The sequence below is a fragment of the Sarcophilus harrisii genome, chromosome 2 (genome assembly GCF_902635505.1).
Source record: "Sarcophilus harrisii chromosome 2, mSarHar1.11, whole genome shotgun sequence".
NCBI classification, from domain to species: domain Eukaryota; kingdom Metazoa; phylum Chordata; class Mammalia; order Dasyuromorphia; family Dasyuridae; genus Sarcophilus; species Sarcophilus harrisii.
Genome location: NC_045427.1, coordinates 384551162 through 384569933, shown reverse-complemented (window position 1 = coordinate 384569933; position 18772 = coordinate 384551162). Strand labels below are relative to the sequence as shown.

Below are 18772 nucleotides of genomic sequence, written 5' to 3'. Positions count from 1 at the left end.
ACTGGCATTCTTGTTAATATTAAGTATTTTTTCCTATGTACATAAATTAAAATCCAAATGGTCAATTGAGTATGTGCCAATTCTGTTCACTTGGAAGTGATCAATAAGATGATAAAATACCTCAAAAGGAAGCAGAAGGTAAAATATTTAATTATTTTGTATTATGTTAGTGACAATTGGCTGAAGAGTTGAGCCATATATTTCATTGAGTGTATGAGAAGGAAAAGATCAATGTCATTTTATAGATGAAGAAAATGGACAAGATTAAATGGCTTGCCTAGGTACACACACTTAATAAGTATCTGAGGACATATTTGAACCCAGGAAGATGAGTCTTCCTGACTGCAGGTGCAGCACTCTATCCACTGTACCACCTACCTGTCCAATTTAGAAATAGGTAGAACCTGAAACCTGATAAAAACTTAAGATACATCTTAAGATGCATCCCTGTTTGCAAAATATATTGCCCATCAATTTCCTAATTCTGTAAGACTAAACCACCACTGTAAAAAGTACCTTACTCGGAATTCAAAGTAAACTGCCTTAATCTAAGGAGCTAATAATTAAAAGTAAATAGATGAGTTTTAATAAGGCCATCTAATTTTAGTATTAAAGAGGGCAAATTATGGGATGAACTGTTTTCAAAATGGATTTCAACAGTGCAAAAATGAACCAGAAAGAACAAATCCCAACCAACATTTACCAGAGATTCTCATTCAATTGTTACCTTAAGTCAAATGACTTCTAAATTTAATTGAAATTTTACTGTACTAAATAAAGGTGGCCCTAATCTGGGTTAAATAAAAATCTGGCATAAGAAAAAATTTCCCATAGTAAAGAAATTAGCCCAGAGATTCTATAAGGCTTGGAACATGACAGCTAATTCATAGCTATTAAGCATTAATTATTACCTTTATATAGGCTTTCCTTACACATTAGTCAAGTCAAGCAATACAAATTGACCTATAAATTAAATGCCACACAAATAGAAAATCTTTTAGAAAAGTCACAAGAACAAGATGACACCTAATAAGGCATTACTTGCCATTGGCATGGATTAACAAAAGCTTGCATATAGAATGTATTCCTCAAGATCCTGGCAATTTAAATTTAATATTAGTAGTAAAGTATGGATAATTATAGAAATTTTATTTTATTTAAAAAACCAGAAAAAACTTCTTACATATGCTTATTTTCTAACTTTTGCAAATGAATCTGATACCTGTCTTATCCCACCACTAGCCTGTACAAGTCATTTGGAATACTGTAAGACCCCATAATACCTAAAAATCAGGAGGCAGTTGTGATTACTTAAACTCGGGATTTAACAAATAATTAAGTTAAATACGATTAAATAGTTTGCTTTTTTAAAATGGATCTATAAAAAGTTTCTGGCTTTATTTTTAAATTAGTCTCAAAATTTTCTTTCAATACTTTTTTTACTCTCTTCTATCTAACATATATTGGGTATCAATTTAAATAACCAGAACTGTCCTGAAATCAGGTCCAAAACTTTTCCAAGCATATGCAAAGTACCAATAAATCTTCCCTACTCCCAATAGAAATCTTGTACATGCATGAAATGTAACTTTTCCCAATCAAAAGTCACTTAACTTTCTTCCTTTCAGTAAAGGTGGGGGAATAAGGCTGCACCCAAAGTCAGTCATGGTTAGCTGGTAATGCCTAACCCTTTGTTAGAAAAGAAGATTCACAGGGATAGGGAAAGGTTATGTTTAGTACATAAAAGGAGACAGGCCAATCTAGTTTGTTGTTAACATGCTTAAAAAAAAAAATCTAAAATTCACTACTAAGTAGCAGAGGTGGAGGAGTAAGTATGTAGAATTCTGTAAATTTTGTTAGATTAGCAAAAAGTATCACCTAGTTTTGCTAAACAGCTTTTCCTCTTTTTTTTTTTTTTTTAACCTTTGTTTAAAAGAGATGATTCATTGGGAATGAATGAGGGATAGATTCAGAATTACAAAAACTTGGTCACCTAATCATTACTCACTATACCTCTCCTTCCACTTTTCAAGTCAACCACTTCCATAAATAACATAAACCAAGATTTTGAATAAAATTTCTCAGTATCTTTGACTTTCTGAGAGTAAAACTCACAAATGTTTGAAGACTGGTCTTCCAGAGGCTGAATCAATCCACAGCTGAAATCCATAAACCATAAAAAAAGAAACTAACAAATCTATCATGGCTGTACTTTTTAACCTACTAGGTGGCTATGTGGTATGAGATTCAAATTTCAGCTTATATTAATTATTTGTGTTATTTTAAATTCATTTTTTTTTTCATATACAAAAATGAAGGTCAGACAGACCAGATGATCCAAACTTATGGAAACTATACTCAAAATACTTCGCAATTCTCCTGATTGTATGTTTTATGTTTTCAATACTGGATAATCTAAATTTTTCCAATATGCAACAAGTTTCCATGATTAGTTATTTTTTGCTCAAAATTTTTGTCCTCTCTATTAAGAAATGATTCCCCCCATCAATCTTCATAAACTCAGAGAGTTTAATGACAATTTAATGTACTCTTAAATGATCTAACATGCACACAGCACTATCACTCCACTTCAACTATAATTTCAGCCTTAGGTCCAAAGAGTTTGTAGAAACTTTCCCTTTTCTTTCTCCAATTAACTAAACCTGAGAAGAAATAGGCAAAATAAGTTTTAAAAGTCAAATACAGATGGGTTGTAGTTCAGGTCAAATAAACCCAAGCCTTATGATAGTCCAGTGCATTTTTCCACAGTCACTTGATACCTTTCAAAATCTAGTAGGTTTTTTTTTTCTTTAATAGCTTAGAACTAACATATTTTAAAAGCATTCAATATTGAGTTGGAAATAGCTATTGCCATGAAAATAATTCTGACTGTTTCTTTGTAACTAGGAAGGAAATGGAGTCATCATTTTGCCAAAAAAAAAAAAAAAAAAAAACCAATGAGATTATCTAAAACGTCCTAAAAATAATATTTCTAGATCTAGAACTTCTAGAAACTATAACACTAGCCACCTATAAACAATTTCATGTCCTACTAGATCTTCACCTAAAGGGATATTATTATTTCTTAGGGAACACAGATTATTACAAGATGAAAAAGATCTAAATTGCCTTCACTCTTTTTACAAATGAGGAAACTTTAGGGCAAGGATCACACCCATAATTGCACAGGGTAACTAACTTGAAACTTACATCTCCCAACTCAATCTATGGACTGATACAACTTAGCTGTCTAATCTAGCCCAGTGGCTCCTAGTCAGGGATTTGTGAAGTATTTGTGATAGTGGTCCAATGTATTTTAAACAATAAATAATTATCCATATTATAAAAATATTTTTACTTTGTGACAAGTACATGCATATTTTAAGTCCACGTTTATTTCTGTAGCAATTCAAAATCATCACCATCATACTCAGAAATTTCGCAAATTGAGTATTTCCAAACCACTACAAAAAAAGGGCTTATGCAGAAATCTGATTTGTATCTTTATGTATTTGTAAGTACATGAGTGGGGCAAGAAGGAATAGAGTGAAGGAGAGAATTTGGAACTGAAAATAAAATTTAATTCTAAAAAATTGACGAAAAAAAAGGGCTTAACGTGAATGCAAATGAGAGAATGAAAAGTTCTGTATAATGGTGATGCATACCTCACTGGTATACTGTATAAAGCATCAGAAGTCACTTTGTTTTAATTAACCTGTAATTGCACCTCATTAGCTACATAATTATTCAATCAAGATGTTACTAACTTTGCATTTTGGTAGCACAAATAATAAGCTGTTTAAAAACTATGATTGCTGGGCATACATACATCTTGAAACCATTAGATACTTTTTCAGAGACAAATCTCACATTGCTGCAGTACTAAGGCTATTTTCTGACAGATTTTCAAATGTAATGGTTGACAGTCCATTCACGAAATTAGAGTTTACATAAGCTTAGAAAATCACATTTTAAGAGTTTCTTTCCTTACTAAGGTCAGTTTACATTTAAACATTGTTTAAAATGAAATAATATATTCACAATTGAACACAGCACAACTATTATATACACTTGTCATTAGCCAATGGAATATTAAATACTTTTATACCATGGTTTTATTTTTTTTTTTTATTTGGTTAGGTGGCTAAAAATAAAGATTTCTCAGGAAGAGCTTAAAAAATTTTGCCATTTCCACCACATATTTGTGTGAGCAAGCATTTTTACTTTAAACTTTGAAATCAAAATATAGAAATAAACTTGATGCAAAGCCAGACAAGACTATTTGGCATTGGGCCAAATACTTCAAAACTGTATTCAAATAAGGAGTCTTAATACTGAAATTGTTTATACTACTTTAAAACAATCTTTTAAATTGTAACATTAAAAATATTAAGACAAAATTTGAAAAACTAATATAAAGTCTTGTACACATAATAAGCACAAAGTTTTGCTGGATTATTTCTTATAAAATGTACCACATACAATACTCATTCTAAATTAGTTTTGTAACTTCATATTTGAAGTTTTCCTTAATTATAAACAGAGTAAAATTTTATAGTTTATTTTGCAATTATATGATGTAAATTTTTATTTGGAACTTTTGGGAATAAAAATCTATCTTTGCAAATTGTTGTAAGTACTTAATAGATTTAAAATCTTGAATTATATATTAAATTGTCCTAAAGGTTTATGTTCCTTATTAAAAGGGGTTCATTGAATATAAAAAAAGCTAGGGAGCAAAGATTAGTTCAGTCACCTTTTTACCAAAAAAATGTTAAAATGAAAATGGCACATTTAAGTACACATTGTCCTCAAAAACTAAAAATGTTATCTTAAAAGCCTCCATGACAAAGATACCTTCAATAATCATTTGCTACAGTATGGAATAATAATAGCAATTTACCTTTTTGAGTTACATATTACCACCAAACTTTACTCAAAAAGTTTCTAAATTGCAAAAACAGGGAGGGCATTGAATACTGCCATAGTATGTTCTGTAATCTCCAACACTAACATTCTGTTTCAGACATATGATGCCTAAATTGTGGTGGAAACATCTTATTAAAAAAATAATAATAAAGAGGATGGAGAAGGGGGAGAACTTGATGACTCAAATGATTTAAAAGCACAACACAGAATCCTAACATGGATTTACTTCATTTTAACCCACTTTTAATCCTCTCAAACTTATGTTCTTGCCATCTTCATTTCCTTTTTTCCTGACAGAAAGAATTTGAAAGAGGGAATAAGATAGCTACATCAATTCAGTAGGATAATGCTTGGGAAACCCCCGCCTGATAACAATTGTCAGCTATCTTTTTACAATGTCTTTTTTTTTTTTTTTTAAAGCAATCTTTGTCTTTCCTCATCCTTTATGAACATAACATCTTTAAGATTAACTTCACAATGCAAAGTTTTCCATTTTCAAATAAGTTGATTTAGGAAAACAAACATGCCTTTGAAAAATGTCCCAAGATGTCAGATTTTCTCCCTTGAACCATCATTAATTTCTGCTTTAATGTCCTGCTTTTTCTGGTACTTAAAAAGTTAAGCCTTCAAATATAGAGGCAATGTGATATGGTAAAAATACTGAGCTAGGGCAATAGGAAAATAGTTCTTGTCAGCAACTATCTAATTGACCTGACAAACTAGTCATTCTCTGAGGGCCTCTTCGAGTTTCTATAAATGATTAAAATTAAAATTTTTAAACTTTTATTCTTCATTTATGACATTCATGGCAAATTGCTATTACTATCAAGTTGCATTTTGCATATATGCATATGGATAGGCAGCATGGTATAACAGATAAGTATTGGAATTTAGGACCAGAAAGATTCAGTTGCTCCAGGTTCAAATGACACCGGTGACACTGGCTCCAGGACAAAGTTTTGTCACAACTGTTAAGGCTCAAGCACTGTTGTATATGTGAACTATACATCCCACTGCTCCACGGAATAAATAAGGGAATAATCACTCATTTTTAATACCATAAGGAAGCATAAAGTTACTATTAAAAAAAGAATACACTTAAATAGAAAACACTGGATATGTTGTGTTACTACAGGCTATTTTATAGCTTGGGGAAAAAACCTTGGAAATTTAACAGCTAGGAAGGAAGGATTCAAAGTGAACAATTTTTCTCACCAGTTCACGGTTAACCAGTAAGATAAAATTAGCCAGCTTCATACTTTCCTACTACCAGAAGATTATCCCTGCAAAACAAAATTTTATATAGTCAAGACTTCTGTTTTCAATGAAACCTTGAAAGCATTCCAATATCAAGAAAATAAATACACCAAGATGAGACTATTTAAAAAAAAATGGCAATCAAGCAAATGTATTCTTAAAAAGACAAGTACACTTTTATTGAGTGTAAGAGAAACCTCTTGCTTTCATCACAAATCAAGTTTTAGATTAAAATCCCATCATTTTAGCTTCACTTTTCTTCATGCTTGAACCCATAACAAAAGTTAAAAGTTAGCCAAGAAGAGGTCATAAAGAAATCATTATCAAAATATCCTACAGCTCCCTGAGACCCAATACAAAGTACGAGTTCAATGTAGAACAAAGAAATCACTACTTTTGACCTATTAAATCAAACTCCCAAGAAATTTTATAGTCTATCTAATAAAATTTAACCCTCCCTTTTCTGTTTATGCATAAGTAAGAATTTATCCCTGAGCTGCCAAATTATTTTTCATAAAATTATAGGAAATCCTTATGTTGCAAGTCACAATTAATTCACAGCACAAAAAAGATGAAGTTCTCTACCATTCTTCAAAGAAATGCATTATGTTGGGCTTTCTCCCAGTTTGACAAAATTTGTGGAATGTGCACTAAGCAACTTTTAATCCAAAGACTTCCTATCATCATGTTTTAAGAAAGCTTGCCTACTAACAAATTATTACTTGAAGGTTGTAAAGTCACGGTTCAATTATCCTGCAGATAATAAGCCACTTGCCTGGACCAATAATGGGAATATTTAATATCTTCAGGCTAAGTTTACATCTATTAATATTCCAACTCGTTAAGTATCCAGTGCAATGTACTGGATTATGCATAAAAAATGGATTTTAAAAAGATATAATTTCTGCCTTCAAAAAGTTTACAATGTAAGGGAAAAGTTGAGAATTAGACATATATAGAAATAAGTAAAATAAAGGGATGCTAAAATTGATGTAAATGAACTCAGACCTGAGACTACCATCTGTTAACCCAAAGCATTTTAACTTTCTAATGTTGCAACTTGAAACGAACTCACTAATATTGAGCCCCTTTATGCTAAATCAATGCATTTAGCATAAGAAGAACTTAAGTACAAACCTAATAGTATGGTTATTTCCTAAAGCAACTCTCTCTAAACCACTTTATTAAACAATATCTAAGATTCCCTTTGGCTGTCTTGGGGAAGTTTTTAAGAATGGAGAATGTTTTTAAATGCATGAAATAGGGGGGGGAGGGTGTTTACAAAGCCATTAAAACCAAATTCCCAGACCTCAAATATAAGAATAGCTGCTCTAAAGCTAAAAAATCAGTGTAAAAATGAACATAATAGGGCAGCTACATACCAGTATTTTCTACAGTAAAATTGTTAGCTTTTTCACATGTATACTTTTCAATGTTTTGAAAAACTCTTAAATTCTCTGCCAAAAATTACTATCAAATATATACTTTAACAGTTTTTTCCAAATAAAATGGATTAAATCCTATTTCAATCATAATAGACTATCCAAAAATTTTTAGCCTTACAAATATTGCTAAACCAGGAAGGCAACATGTTATCAAATTTGGAGTCAGAAGACCTGGAGGTTCAAGTCCCCTGATCAAACTAGTGAAGTCTCTAAGCTTCAATTTTTCATCTGAAAAGTAGGAAGAATCTTTGTGCTAGCTACATTACATGGTTGTCTTTAAGACAAATTCTACTGTCCAATAATAGAATATTATTTTCAGTAGGTCAGGTTTACACTCAAATTCTTTGAAGATGCTGGTTGAAATGGTCTTTGTATTATTTAAAAAAAAAAAAGGCAGATTTTTTTCCTTAACCATTCAATATCCATGAATTCTGAAAGATAGGAAATATTTCTAATCCAATAATCAGGTTTTGCATTTAAGAATTGTTTTTTATTTGCTCACTACTGCCAATTTTTACAAGCTATCTTCCATATACATTTAGCTGACCATAAATTAAGACAAATTTAAGTTGCTGTGAACTATACATTCGAAATTCCTAAGTTCCATTTTCTGAAATTCTCACGTTTCCCTTCATACTTCCTTTCAACTAAACAACTCTTCCTTCCCAATTGACCAGAAACCGAGATCCAGAAAATAACTCTATCATCTAGTTCAAGTCCCTCATTTTACAAATGAGGAAACTTGAAATCCAGAGATGTTAACTGGCCTGCCAGTTTATATTGGACTATAGCCAAGTAGCACAGGACGGATAGTATTTTCCTCTTCTCTCCCCATATCACTGTAACTTTGGAAATCGATGTCCAAGGAAGTCTCGTACAGTCCTAAAATACAAAGGAATAGCCGGATCCCGGGTTCTTTCCTCCTTACCCACGCTGAATACACCTGAAAACTAACGGATCCACGTTATGTCCGAATTTGCCTTTCCCCCTTCCCTTTGCTAGAATGAACTCTTCTCCGGGATCCCCGTAGAGCCTCCTCCCTAATGGCACCTTCCAGCTAACTACTCCGGGGCAGCCTATCCTTCCACTCAAGTCATGCGGGGAGCTGGAGACTTTCTTCTTTGGCGGCCACTCCCGCAGGGACGCGCGGGCCGGAGGCCTCCACCTCCATCTCCGAGCCGGGCACTTTTTCCATTGCACACGTGAGGAGAGGAAGTAACTCCCGCGGTGTCGCCGGGCTAGTCCGAGAAGGGGCCGCTTCCACCCCTCCGGAAGCGGCGCTGCTCAGCACCCATCTTAGAGTCACGCTCCGCTCGGAGGCCCAGAGAAGGGGCCACTGGGCAGCCAACAGCGGGATCCTCGAAGCCTCCGGGAAGAAACCCTAAGGTTTTTTACCGGGGGCCGCCCCCCACTTTCCCGCCCAAGGTCGGGAAATCCCGGCATTCCAACACCCCCCCCCCCACACACACACACACATATGCGCGCGCACACACACAGAATCCACTCCCTCTTTCCTCCCCTCCCCTCCCCTCCTCCGCATCTCTCGGGCCCGAAAAAGCCAAAGCCAAGGGGCAAGCCAGCGGTGCAGGTGCCTGAAGAGGCCGCATGGGTCCCCCGGGAAAGCGATGGAAGCTCCGAGCGCGGGCCGAGAAAACACGCGCACTCCCTACACTGGAAGCTGTAAAGCTGATGGGGGCGGGGTAGAAGGGGGGGAGTCGCGCGCTCGTGGCCGTTGGAATGAAGTGGGGGAAGCTGGGAAAAGAGGACGCGCCTCGCGACGGCGCTCGCGCTGCTGCTCCCTCACCGCACTATACTACTCCCTTTCCTTTTCTTTTTTTTCTTGTTCTTTTTTTTTTACATAGGCAGCAACGAAGCTCCAAGTGAAAATGAGCTCGCTCATCCCTTCCTCAGTAACCCTCTCCACAGTGGCCCTCCCTCACCTACCTGCAAGGCTGAGCGGGAGAGGAAGAGTCTTCACTCCGAAGCAGGCCGGGTAGCAAAACTCTCTCACGCAACGGCGTCCGCACACACGCGTGCTCAGCCGCCGGTACATATACCAGGGCTCAGCCTACCCTGTTGCTGCCGGGTCGTTCGACTCGATAGCCAATCTGGAGCCCGCCCTCAATTCTCTGCGAGTGTCAATTGGACATAGCTCGAGGAAGGCGGTGCAGCTTTTGATGGACGTGAGGAGTAGCCTGTGACACTAGGAGGAGGTGGTTTCCCTAGTAACGGATTGACACTGATAACAACCAGTAGCTGAGGCACAGAGAGGAAACGAAGGTGGGATGAGACTCGACCGACACTCTTCTTAGCCAATGGCTTCATAAATCTTCCCTTGTTAGGTGAAACGTCTCCCTGGGGCGGAGATTGTTTTCTGTGCAGGAGCGGTTGCTCCGCAATGTGGGACCCGTGTATTTTGGCGTAGGAAACCCTGAACACCAAGGGGCGGGGACAAGGGGGCGCCATGGCGCCTTCAGAACCAATTGAGGTTCGAGCAGCAGATGATTGACATCTTCATGGGGGACGGGCGACGAGGCAGTGCCAGGTTCCCCCAAGTTCTGGAAGGCCACGGCCTTGTGGGCCTACCGCTCGCGCTCGTTCCAGGCCTGGGCTCTTCGGACATTGAAGGAGAAGTCGGAACGGCCCCTCCGAGGGTAGGAAGTGCCGGAAAAGGAGCCTGGGGCAGGGGCTGAGCGCTAGCTAGCTACGGGGACTGAGTGCTCGAGAACCCTCAGAATCTTCTTCCACGCGCCGGGCCCTTTGGGCTTGAGTACCCCGATTCCGACCCAAACCACCGGCCGGGCGACCCCCGCCCTCCCCCTCACATTCGTGTACACACGCAGTCCCCCTCCCCATTCTTTTGCGCATCAACTACGTTAGGGACATTCACATAAAGCAGCAAGGCTTGCGATTTGGATTTCACAACCTAGCTGTTTTCTCGACCAACTTCACGCCAAGGGCCCCGATCGTAGCATATTAACTGTGGATAAAGCCCGGAGCTCCTGCAACAGAGATAACGTTGGATACGTCATCGCGCTAGTAAAATGTAGCTCCATGTAGGGCCAGCCAGCTTCATGAAGATGGCCTCTTCCAACTGGAGCTTTGTTTAAAACGAGACAGAACCTTAACGACTTAAATTTTTTTTTTAAGTCCCTATGTTATTTTGATTGTCCCAGGACCCCTAGTCCCATAGCATCAAGCATATGTACTCTTAAAAGAAATCCATTCCAGAAATCCCTAAGCTCCCAGTGTTTGCTAGTCTATAAGCCTTTGCGCCTACTTAGTGAAAGGCATTGTGCTAACCCTTGAGAATATAAAACAAAATAAATTTTAAAAAATCAAACTGAAAAAAACAGCTTGGGGAAAAAAGAAAGAATACTAGAAACTGGAAAGGTTGAGTGAATATGGCAATTGAGAACAGATATAGATGTAGATATAGAGAATATATTTAGATATAGAGGAGACAGAGAGAGGGAGACAAAATTAGTTCTTCTTATTTCATCTTGGACAAGTCCCCAAGTTCTAAACCTCAGTTTCCTGACTCCCCGTCTCTTAGGAATGTCCCTGAAGATCAAATGAAATGAATATTAGTTTTAGAGCCATGAAAGCAATATACAATTGCAATTATTTATCAGAACTATATACCTTTAAAATGAGAAGGATGTTAACTCTGATCTAGTCCAACTCTTCCATTTTACAGATAAGAGAACTGAGGAAAGTTTAGCTCAGGACAGCTAAATCATCCATCTATGGTCATAACAACCAGTAAATGATGGAACTAGTACTTGAACCCATGTTCCCTGAATTTAAATCCAATGTTCAGTGCTCTTTTCGTATTAAAAAGCTGTCTCCATGGTGGGAAAGGAAAGGAATTGCTGCCTCCACCCAGTAGTAGTTTGGGGGAAATGTGGAAAGAACGTTAATTAGATCAGTCTTTCAGTATTCTTTGGAAGCATTTATGCCATTCTCTCCTTGTATGTTTTAAGAAAAAGAATCCAAAATGCAAAGTGTTTTACTGATAATTTGAAATAAAGCATATATTGCTACTGTTGTTCTGAAAAAATTCCAAAAAAATTGCTTGATGCAATTTATTTTAGAAATTTGGAATAAAGTGGAGTAGAGGCAGCTGAAAGTTATTTTATGAATAATTTTGCAGAGTAAGAAAACTTAAATGTGTTTGGTTACTTATTTTAATAAGCGCGATGATGTATCCTTAATAAAGTTGAAGCTTAGGCCTCTAGGCTGTATGATGAGAGTGATGACAGAACCCACTCCTGATAAAAAGAGGTAACACCTCAACTGAAGAATGCAGCTAATTACAGAGACACCAAAAAAGCTCCGTAACTTTCTGCTCAGTGGAACAACTAAAGCTATAAAGCAAAGGCAAGAAGCAATATTTGTATGGATACCTGTCAAAGACTACATGCCACAATATAAGCAAGGGAGCAGACCCAAAAAATCTTGGAGCCTTGTCTCATTAGAGGTAGGGGTTGGTTACCCAGTACACAAATATGTACTAGTAACACATTTCCAACATACATAACCCTTCACACATGTATCCTAGTAGCTATACTTGTTCTCTATAAGTATGAACCCCAGTCACATATGTTCTACCTTCCAGTTGAGGAAGAATATGTTACCTACCTTTCATTTAATTGTTTTTTATATTTTTGGGAGAAAATGTTCCTCCAGATTTGTGGGAAAATGATCCATTCTTGCTATTCTGTTTCATTAAATGCTTTAAATTAATACTCTAACTAGCAAGAATAAACATATCCAAAGAGGTTTGTAAGCTTTGTTTTTTGAGAGAATGTGAACTCAATACCTTAAAAGTAAAGAAGCTTTTCTGGGAGTCCCACCTGCTACATTTACTAGGATCTATATTTTGAACCTACCTAAACATGAATGGTATGTGATGCTAACTAAAATTCTTCATTGTAGCAACCACAACCTTTCAAGGTCCTGAGAAATTGTTGCCTAGGGGCCATTCCCAGAATACTGAGAAGAAAGACATAAGTGAAAAAAGAAATAATGTAAGAAGTTCCCCTACTTCCACTTGTGTTTCACATGGAATCTGTCACTGGGTTCTACATACCAGTGAGTACTAAATAGAATGATGAAAGATGACAGTGAGAACAGCACTTTCCTTTTACATGCCCTCCCAGAAAGAACTGTCACCCTTTAAAGCAGCTTTCTGGTCTGCTTTCTTTCTTCCTAAGCTTTACAGGCCTTGAGATGGCATTAAGCCATCTTCTGCGTTACTATCCTAGCTGCATTCTATTTATACATGAACTGGAACACATCACCAGCATATCAACAGCTGTTGGCTGCTTATAAATTTAGAGGCTTAGACTTCATGTCCAAAAAGCATAAAAGACAAGGACCCAAAAGAAACCCACATGCAAAAGTATCTGGGTTTAAGTTCTAGTTTTGTAATATTGGGCAGGTCACTCTTCTCATTTGCAAAATGAAGGGTTTCGGCTAAATGATAACTCTTAAGTTTTCTCCTAGATCAATAATCTATAAGACTATTAAAATGATTATTTCCTATTTCCTAAGCATCTCCTTAGAACCACTACTAAGCTAAGATGTCAAACCTATCTGACCTTTCTACCTGTAAACTATGAGTGTAATGGAAAAAATTCTGAAGATTAATAGTAGTTTGCCAACTGACTTCTTCAGAACAGCCCTATGAGTTAGGTTAACTGAACTGGCATTCAGGATACCTACAGTTGAGCCCTGGCTCTGTCAGGAGCTGTGTTGACTTACAAGTCTGTAAGATGGAGGAATAGATAGATGCCTTGCCTGTTTCACAAGGCTTTAATGAAATAACATTTGGTGTCATCCAATCTCGAAGATGGAAGATACTTTAGAAATCATGCATTTCACCCCAAAGAATCATAGCCCACACCTGAGAAGGAATCCCATTGTGCAAAAAAACTGTATTTGAAAGTTATCTGAGATAAGCTACACCCAGAAAAGGAACACTGGGAAATGAGTGTGAACTATTTGCATTTTTGTTTTTCTTCTCAAGTTATTTTTACCTTCTGAATCCCATTCTTCCTGTGCAACAAGAGAACTGTTTGGTTCTGCACACATATATTGTATCTAAGATATACTATAATAACATATTTAACATGAGACTGCCTGCCATCTAGGGGAGGCGGTGGAGGGAGGGAAGGGAAAAGTCAGAACAGAAGTGAATGCAAGGGATAATGCTGTAAAAAATTACTCATGCATATGTACTGTCAATAAAAAGTTATATAAAAAAAGAAAGATTAAGCAATTATAAAAAAAAAGTTATCTGAGAAAAATAAAGTACTATACAAATGAAAGGTAGCATGATAAAGAAATGACTAAGCAAATGAATAATGAAAAAATGAAAGAGTATTTGTTACATAAATTTTTTTCAAACATTAGTTTGAACAATTTACATGTTTTCTCAATAACATCTGATATTTTTGTATTGCTTTAATACTTGTACATGCTTTATAATACATTGCAAATTTTAATGCATTTATCCCCTCACCACAATTGCATGAAGTTGGTACTGTGGGTATTATTTCCATTTTACAGATGAAGTAACAGGCTCTGAGAGATTTGGTGACTTGCCCAAGATCAAAGACAGTATTCAAACCCAAATCTTTCTGACTCCAAATCTAAGTCATTCATATTTGTTGTTTGGGACAGAACTCCCCTAAAGAAATCTCCTAATTAGCATATATTTAATAATTTATTCAACCTTTCAATAGCCAATGATTAAACAGCTTACTTGAATCAATTAACAACACAGCAGCCTGTCTCCTTATCTATAAACTGAGAATTCTAATACTTAGAGATGACTTACTTTACAATTCATCATAAGGAAAGGGCTATTGACATGTGGACAGTTATTACTCTTATTAGAATAGTATTCTAGATCAAGATATTAGTGCTTCCCACTCCAAAAGCAAATGTGCATTTCCAGAAAAGTCCACAGTTCAAAAGTAGTTTCATTCTTCTTTCACTGAAAAAGAAAAAAAAAAAAAAAAAAAACTTGGATTTAAAAACAAAATCAGATTTGTTCCCACTCATCTCCAGATGCACTTGTTACCAACACTCCTGTTCTCTCCTCAACCCAGATACAAGTGTCTTTGTTCTTGTAAACCAGACACTTCATACACAAGCAATCTTTCCTTGTAAAGTCCTGGCAGAGCATTTGTTCCTTGGCATATAGCCATCTCTATGACAACAGGTCTCCTGCCTGTTGCTGAAATCTTTCTACTTTTCTACCCATCTCGTCAAGAATCCTGCTCTTCTCACATAACCATGAGTTCTACTCTTATCTCTTGCTTCCTAGCACAGTATGTAGCAGGAGTTCTTAACATGGGGTTGATAAAAAAATTTTTTTCCTAATATTTTGATAATTGTATTTATAATTGGTTTTCTTTGTAATTCTATTTTATGCATTTAAAACATTATTCTGAAAAGAAGCCTTTCTTCAAATTGTTCATGGAATTCAGGACACAAGAAAAAGTTCAAGTTGCAGTTCTACCCCTTCCTTAGGGATTCTTGGCAACTCATTTAGTCTTTGTTTCCTCCTCTCATACTTGGGCACACTTCTGGACTGGTGGAAAATCTTCACCCTGACACTGTTCTCCTGATTGGTGATTCTCATTTTCAGAGCTGTGCTACAGCCAGCCTGAACAGGCAGACTTACAAACACATTGTTATATTTTTCACAAATCAGGGCTTGAAAATGATAGAGAAAATATTAATAATGCAAATTAAACTTAAAAGTGTAACAGTGGTTAAACATTTACCAGCACATCCTGTTCCCTTTCCAGAAGCACCATGTTAGAAAGGATCTCAGTCATACATCGCTGCTCTCATGCTTAGCTCATATTTAGAGTGATCTCAGGACTTTTTGTCTGCCAAGATGGAAAAACTGCTTTCTTGAAGCTCTGTTTTCCTGATTAGTAAACCCCTATTTTACTGGACTACCATTTCATATAGCAAGACTAAACTTAGTCTCTATAAGTAAATAGCATATTGGGTTCCTAGAGCTAGGCTGGCTCTCTCTCTCTCTTCTTTAAGATCCTAGGGGTACCCTGATTTGAGTGTATGTTTTTCTAGTATCAGTCACATAAGCCATCATTCTATTGTACTCTCTGACAAGATTATCAGTTTAATTAGCTAAATTTAAATAGTTTTTAAAAATTAAGATGGTGAGAACAATTCTTTGTGATGCACTCTCCCAACATCATTTTGTGATGCAAAGTCTAGAGGAACATAATCTTGAGTTTAGAGAGTCTATACAGCAAAAAACCAATTCACCATTGCAGGAAATTAGAGTCCTCTTCTCTTTATGGGGAGTTCAAGAAGTCCTCCTAAGGTACAATATAGTTTCTGTGTCCTTGTCTGAATTGTGTCCTTGGCTCTTATTAAATGCAGAAAATGTCTTTTGACTGATCTGGTGATGTCATTAGAACACCATGGGAAGATTCAACATCCTCTAGGCCCTTCAAAACTAGAAAGGTCTTCCTTTGGCTAAAGGGGAGGTAGTTAAAAAAAAGTTAGAGACTTGGATCAAACCTTCTTCTTTGGCAAACATTTCCTCTGGAGGGATGATAGGAGTGCTAGAAAGCTACACTTGCTTCAGTTCCCAGAATGATCTCTGTTCTAAATTAGCTTGATAAGCAACCCCTAGGCCATGACCAAATTTCCTTAGGTAATTCAAACATGATTCCTGTGCAATGTCTTTCCAGTTCCTAGGATTTGGGACTGTAGTTTAAAATCCACGATTAACTTTTTGGTTGAAACAAAAGTCCATGATTGAGATTAATTGAGACTTCTTGTTAACTTTGGTAAGATATGAAGACATTTTGTCACTTACTTTAAGCAGTGACTCAATTGAATTATTCAATCAACCCAACACTTTTACAGTAGTAAGGGTCTCAGAAATGTTTCACTCACACTTTAACTTATTCCCTGAATTTTTTCTCCTTGTCTTCTACCTTGCTCCCCACCTTTTCCCTTCCTCTTCTCTACTTTCTAGCTCCCTTATATGTATTGTTTTTTTTCCCCAATTAGAATGTAAACACCATCTTGCTTATTTATATTCATAATTGCTTAACAATTTTTTCCCTTTAAGCTTCTTATTCTATAAAATAGGAATGATAATTACACCACACATTTGTTGTGAAGAAAGTACTTTGTAAACTTTAAAGCACTTGATAAAGATGTTCTTTTTTAATTCATATTAGAGAAATATCTTTGACATACAAAAGTTTAAAATTTAAAAAGAACTTGGATCCCACAGTGATTAACACTTGCCTAATAGTAAATAATATTACACATTTATGCAACTTTTTGTGTTAGAGGCTCCTTCCTGGAATAAAGGACATAGGTATCTTTTGGGGAGCTCTGACTTTTTGCCCCACTTGGGGAACTTACATACTTGGATTTTCCTCACATGTTACCATTAATGTACCCTATAGCAATCAGATTCATAAGGATTCAAAATAGATTATTTTTATTTGCATAATAAAGGACACAAAAAATACTTGTATATCCTAATTCTACATTTTAGTTTTCCTCTTGCAAAGTATTTATCTTTCCAGCTTTTGAGCAGCTCGAGCAAATATAATGGTGCTTTAGCTATTAGTGCTGTAGTTTTTTGCTACCTCCACAGCACTAGGTGACTGGCTTATATATATGCAGAGAAGAGTATGCTCCTAGTTTGGGCTTTATATTTCTGTAACAACTTGTTCTTACCTATTAATTACCTATTACTTTTTCTAAGAGCCATTTAACTGTGGCTGATTATGAATGGGGAGCATACCATTAGGGCTTTAACCATACTAGAAAGTCCTAGACCATCATGTTTATGCTGATAACTCTGAGGAAGTAGTAAACATATGTCTTCTAGGAATCCTGTTCACCACTGTGAGTGGAAGTTGGGGAAGCAACCTAAAAAAAAAGTGCTATATATACTTTATTTTTTCCTTTTGCTTTAAAAAATTTTTATTTGCTTTAATCAGCCATGATTCTTGTCCCATCCCTCTCCACCAGAGACTGAGAACAAAAGAAAAACAAAGCCATTACAAGCTTATATATTTAATCAAAACAAATTTCACCATTAACCATGTCCAAAAAAATATTTGTTCCATTCTTCATTTTGAATTCTTCACCTCTGTCATGAGGTGGAGACCCTGTTTCATCATTAGTCCTCTGGAATCATAGTGGTCATCATGCTGACACAAGATCAGTATAGTAGTATTCCATTACATTTACATACCTAAACTTATTCATCGGTTTTTAAATTTATAGACACCCCTTCAGATTCCCCCTACTTTCATCTCAAAGGGCTATAAATATTTTTGTGCATCTTTAGAATTTGTTTTGCTTAAGACTAATCCCTCCCGTAATCTATTCTCCCTCAAATCCCTCTTACTTTCTTCTACCCTTTCTTTCCTATTGCCCAGTTGAATGAAATGTATTTTTGAACCTAACTTTGTGTGTGTGTGTGTGTGTGTGTGTGTGTGTGTGTGTGTGTGTAGTCTTCCTTCTTTTGACCAGTTCAGATTAGAGGAAGTTCAAGTGTCAACCACTCTCCCCCACCCCTACTCCTTGGTGCAGAAGTCTATTTGTACACTGATTATGTAAGATAAATTTCTCTAATTGTACTTTAATAAAAGCTTTACTATGAAGAAGTGGATTGGCGATACAAGACTGACTCCTAGTTTATGAGTCAGGAACTGGGAAGATGGTATTGTTCTCTACTATAATCAAAAAGATGGAATCCGGGGATGACAGGGTTTTAGAGGGAAAGATGACGAGTTTGATTTAAGCAATAATAATAATGAGTTTTATTTTGAATATGTTTTGTTTAAGATGACTACAGGATAACTATTTTGAGATATGAGAAAGGTAGTTGGAGATGTAATATTGAAGGTAAGCAGAAAAGTTTAGGGTAAGAAAGATTTGAGTCATCAGCATAACATTTAAATAATTACTACTAATAAAATAATCATAATTAAATTCATGGGAGCTGATAAGATCACCAAGTGAAGTAGTAGAAAGGGAGAGGGACTAGGATAGAACTCTGAGAATCTATGTTTAGAGGTCATGATCTAGATGAGGATCCAACTAAGTGACAA

At 36.2% G+C, this 18772-nt stretch overlaps 1 protein-coding gene across 3 annotated transcripts in view; it reads right to left on the bottom strand.

Moving 5' to 3' along the window:
* Positions 1-9718, bottom strand: part of G3BP1 (G3BP stress granule assembly factor 1) — a 28922-nt gene extending 19204 nt beyond the window's left edge. Inside the window, exons 1-2 of one of the 3 annotated variants that reach the window (XM_031953561.1) lie at positions 9576-9717; positions 6145-6212 (exon numbers count right to left, since the gene is read on the bottom strand). The gene's annotated coding sequence lies outside the window, so the exon portion shown is untranslated. Of the gene's footprint in view, positions 1-6144; positions 6213-9575 lie in introns of all 3 variants that reach the window. The other 2 variants (XM_003756744.3, XM_012551914.3) reach the window with 2 other exon arrangements.
* Positions 9719-18772: the final 9054 nt, after the last annotated feature.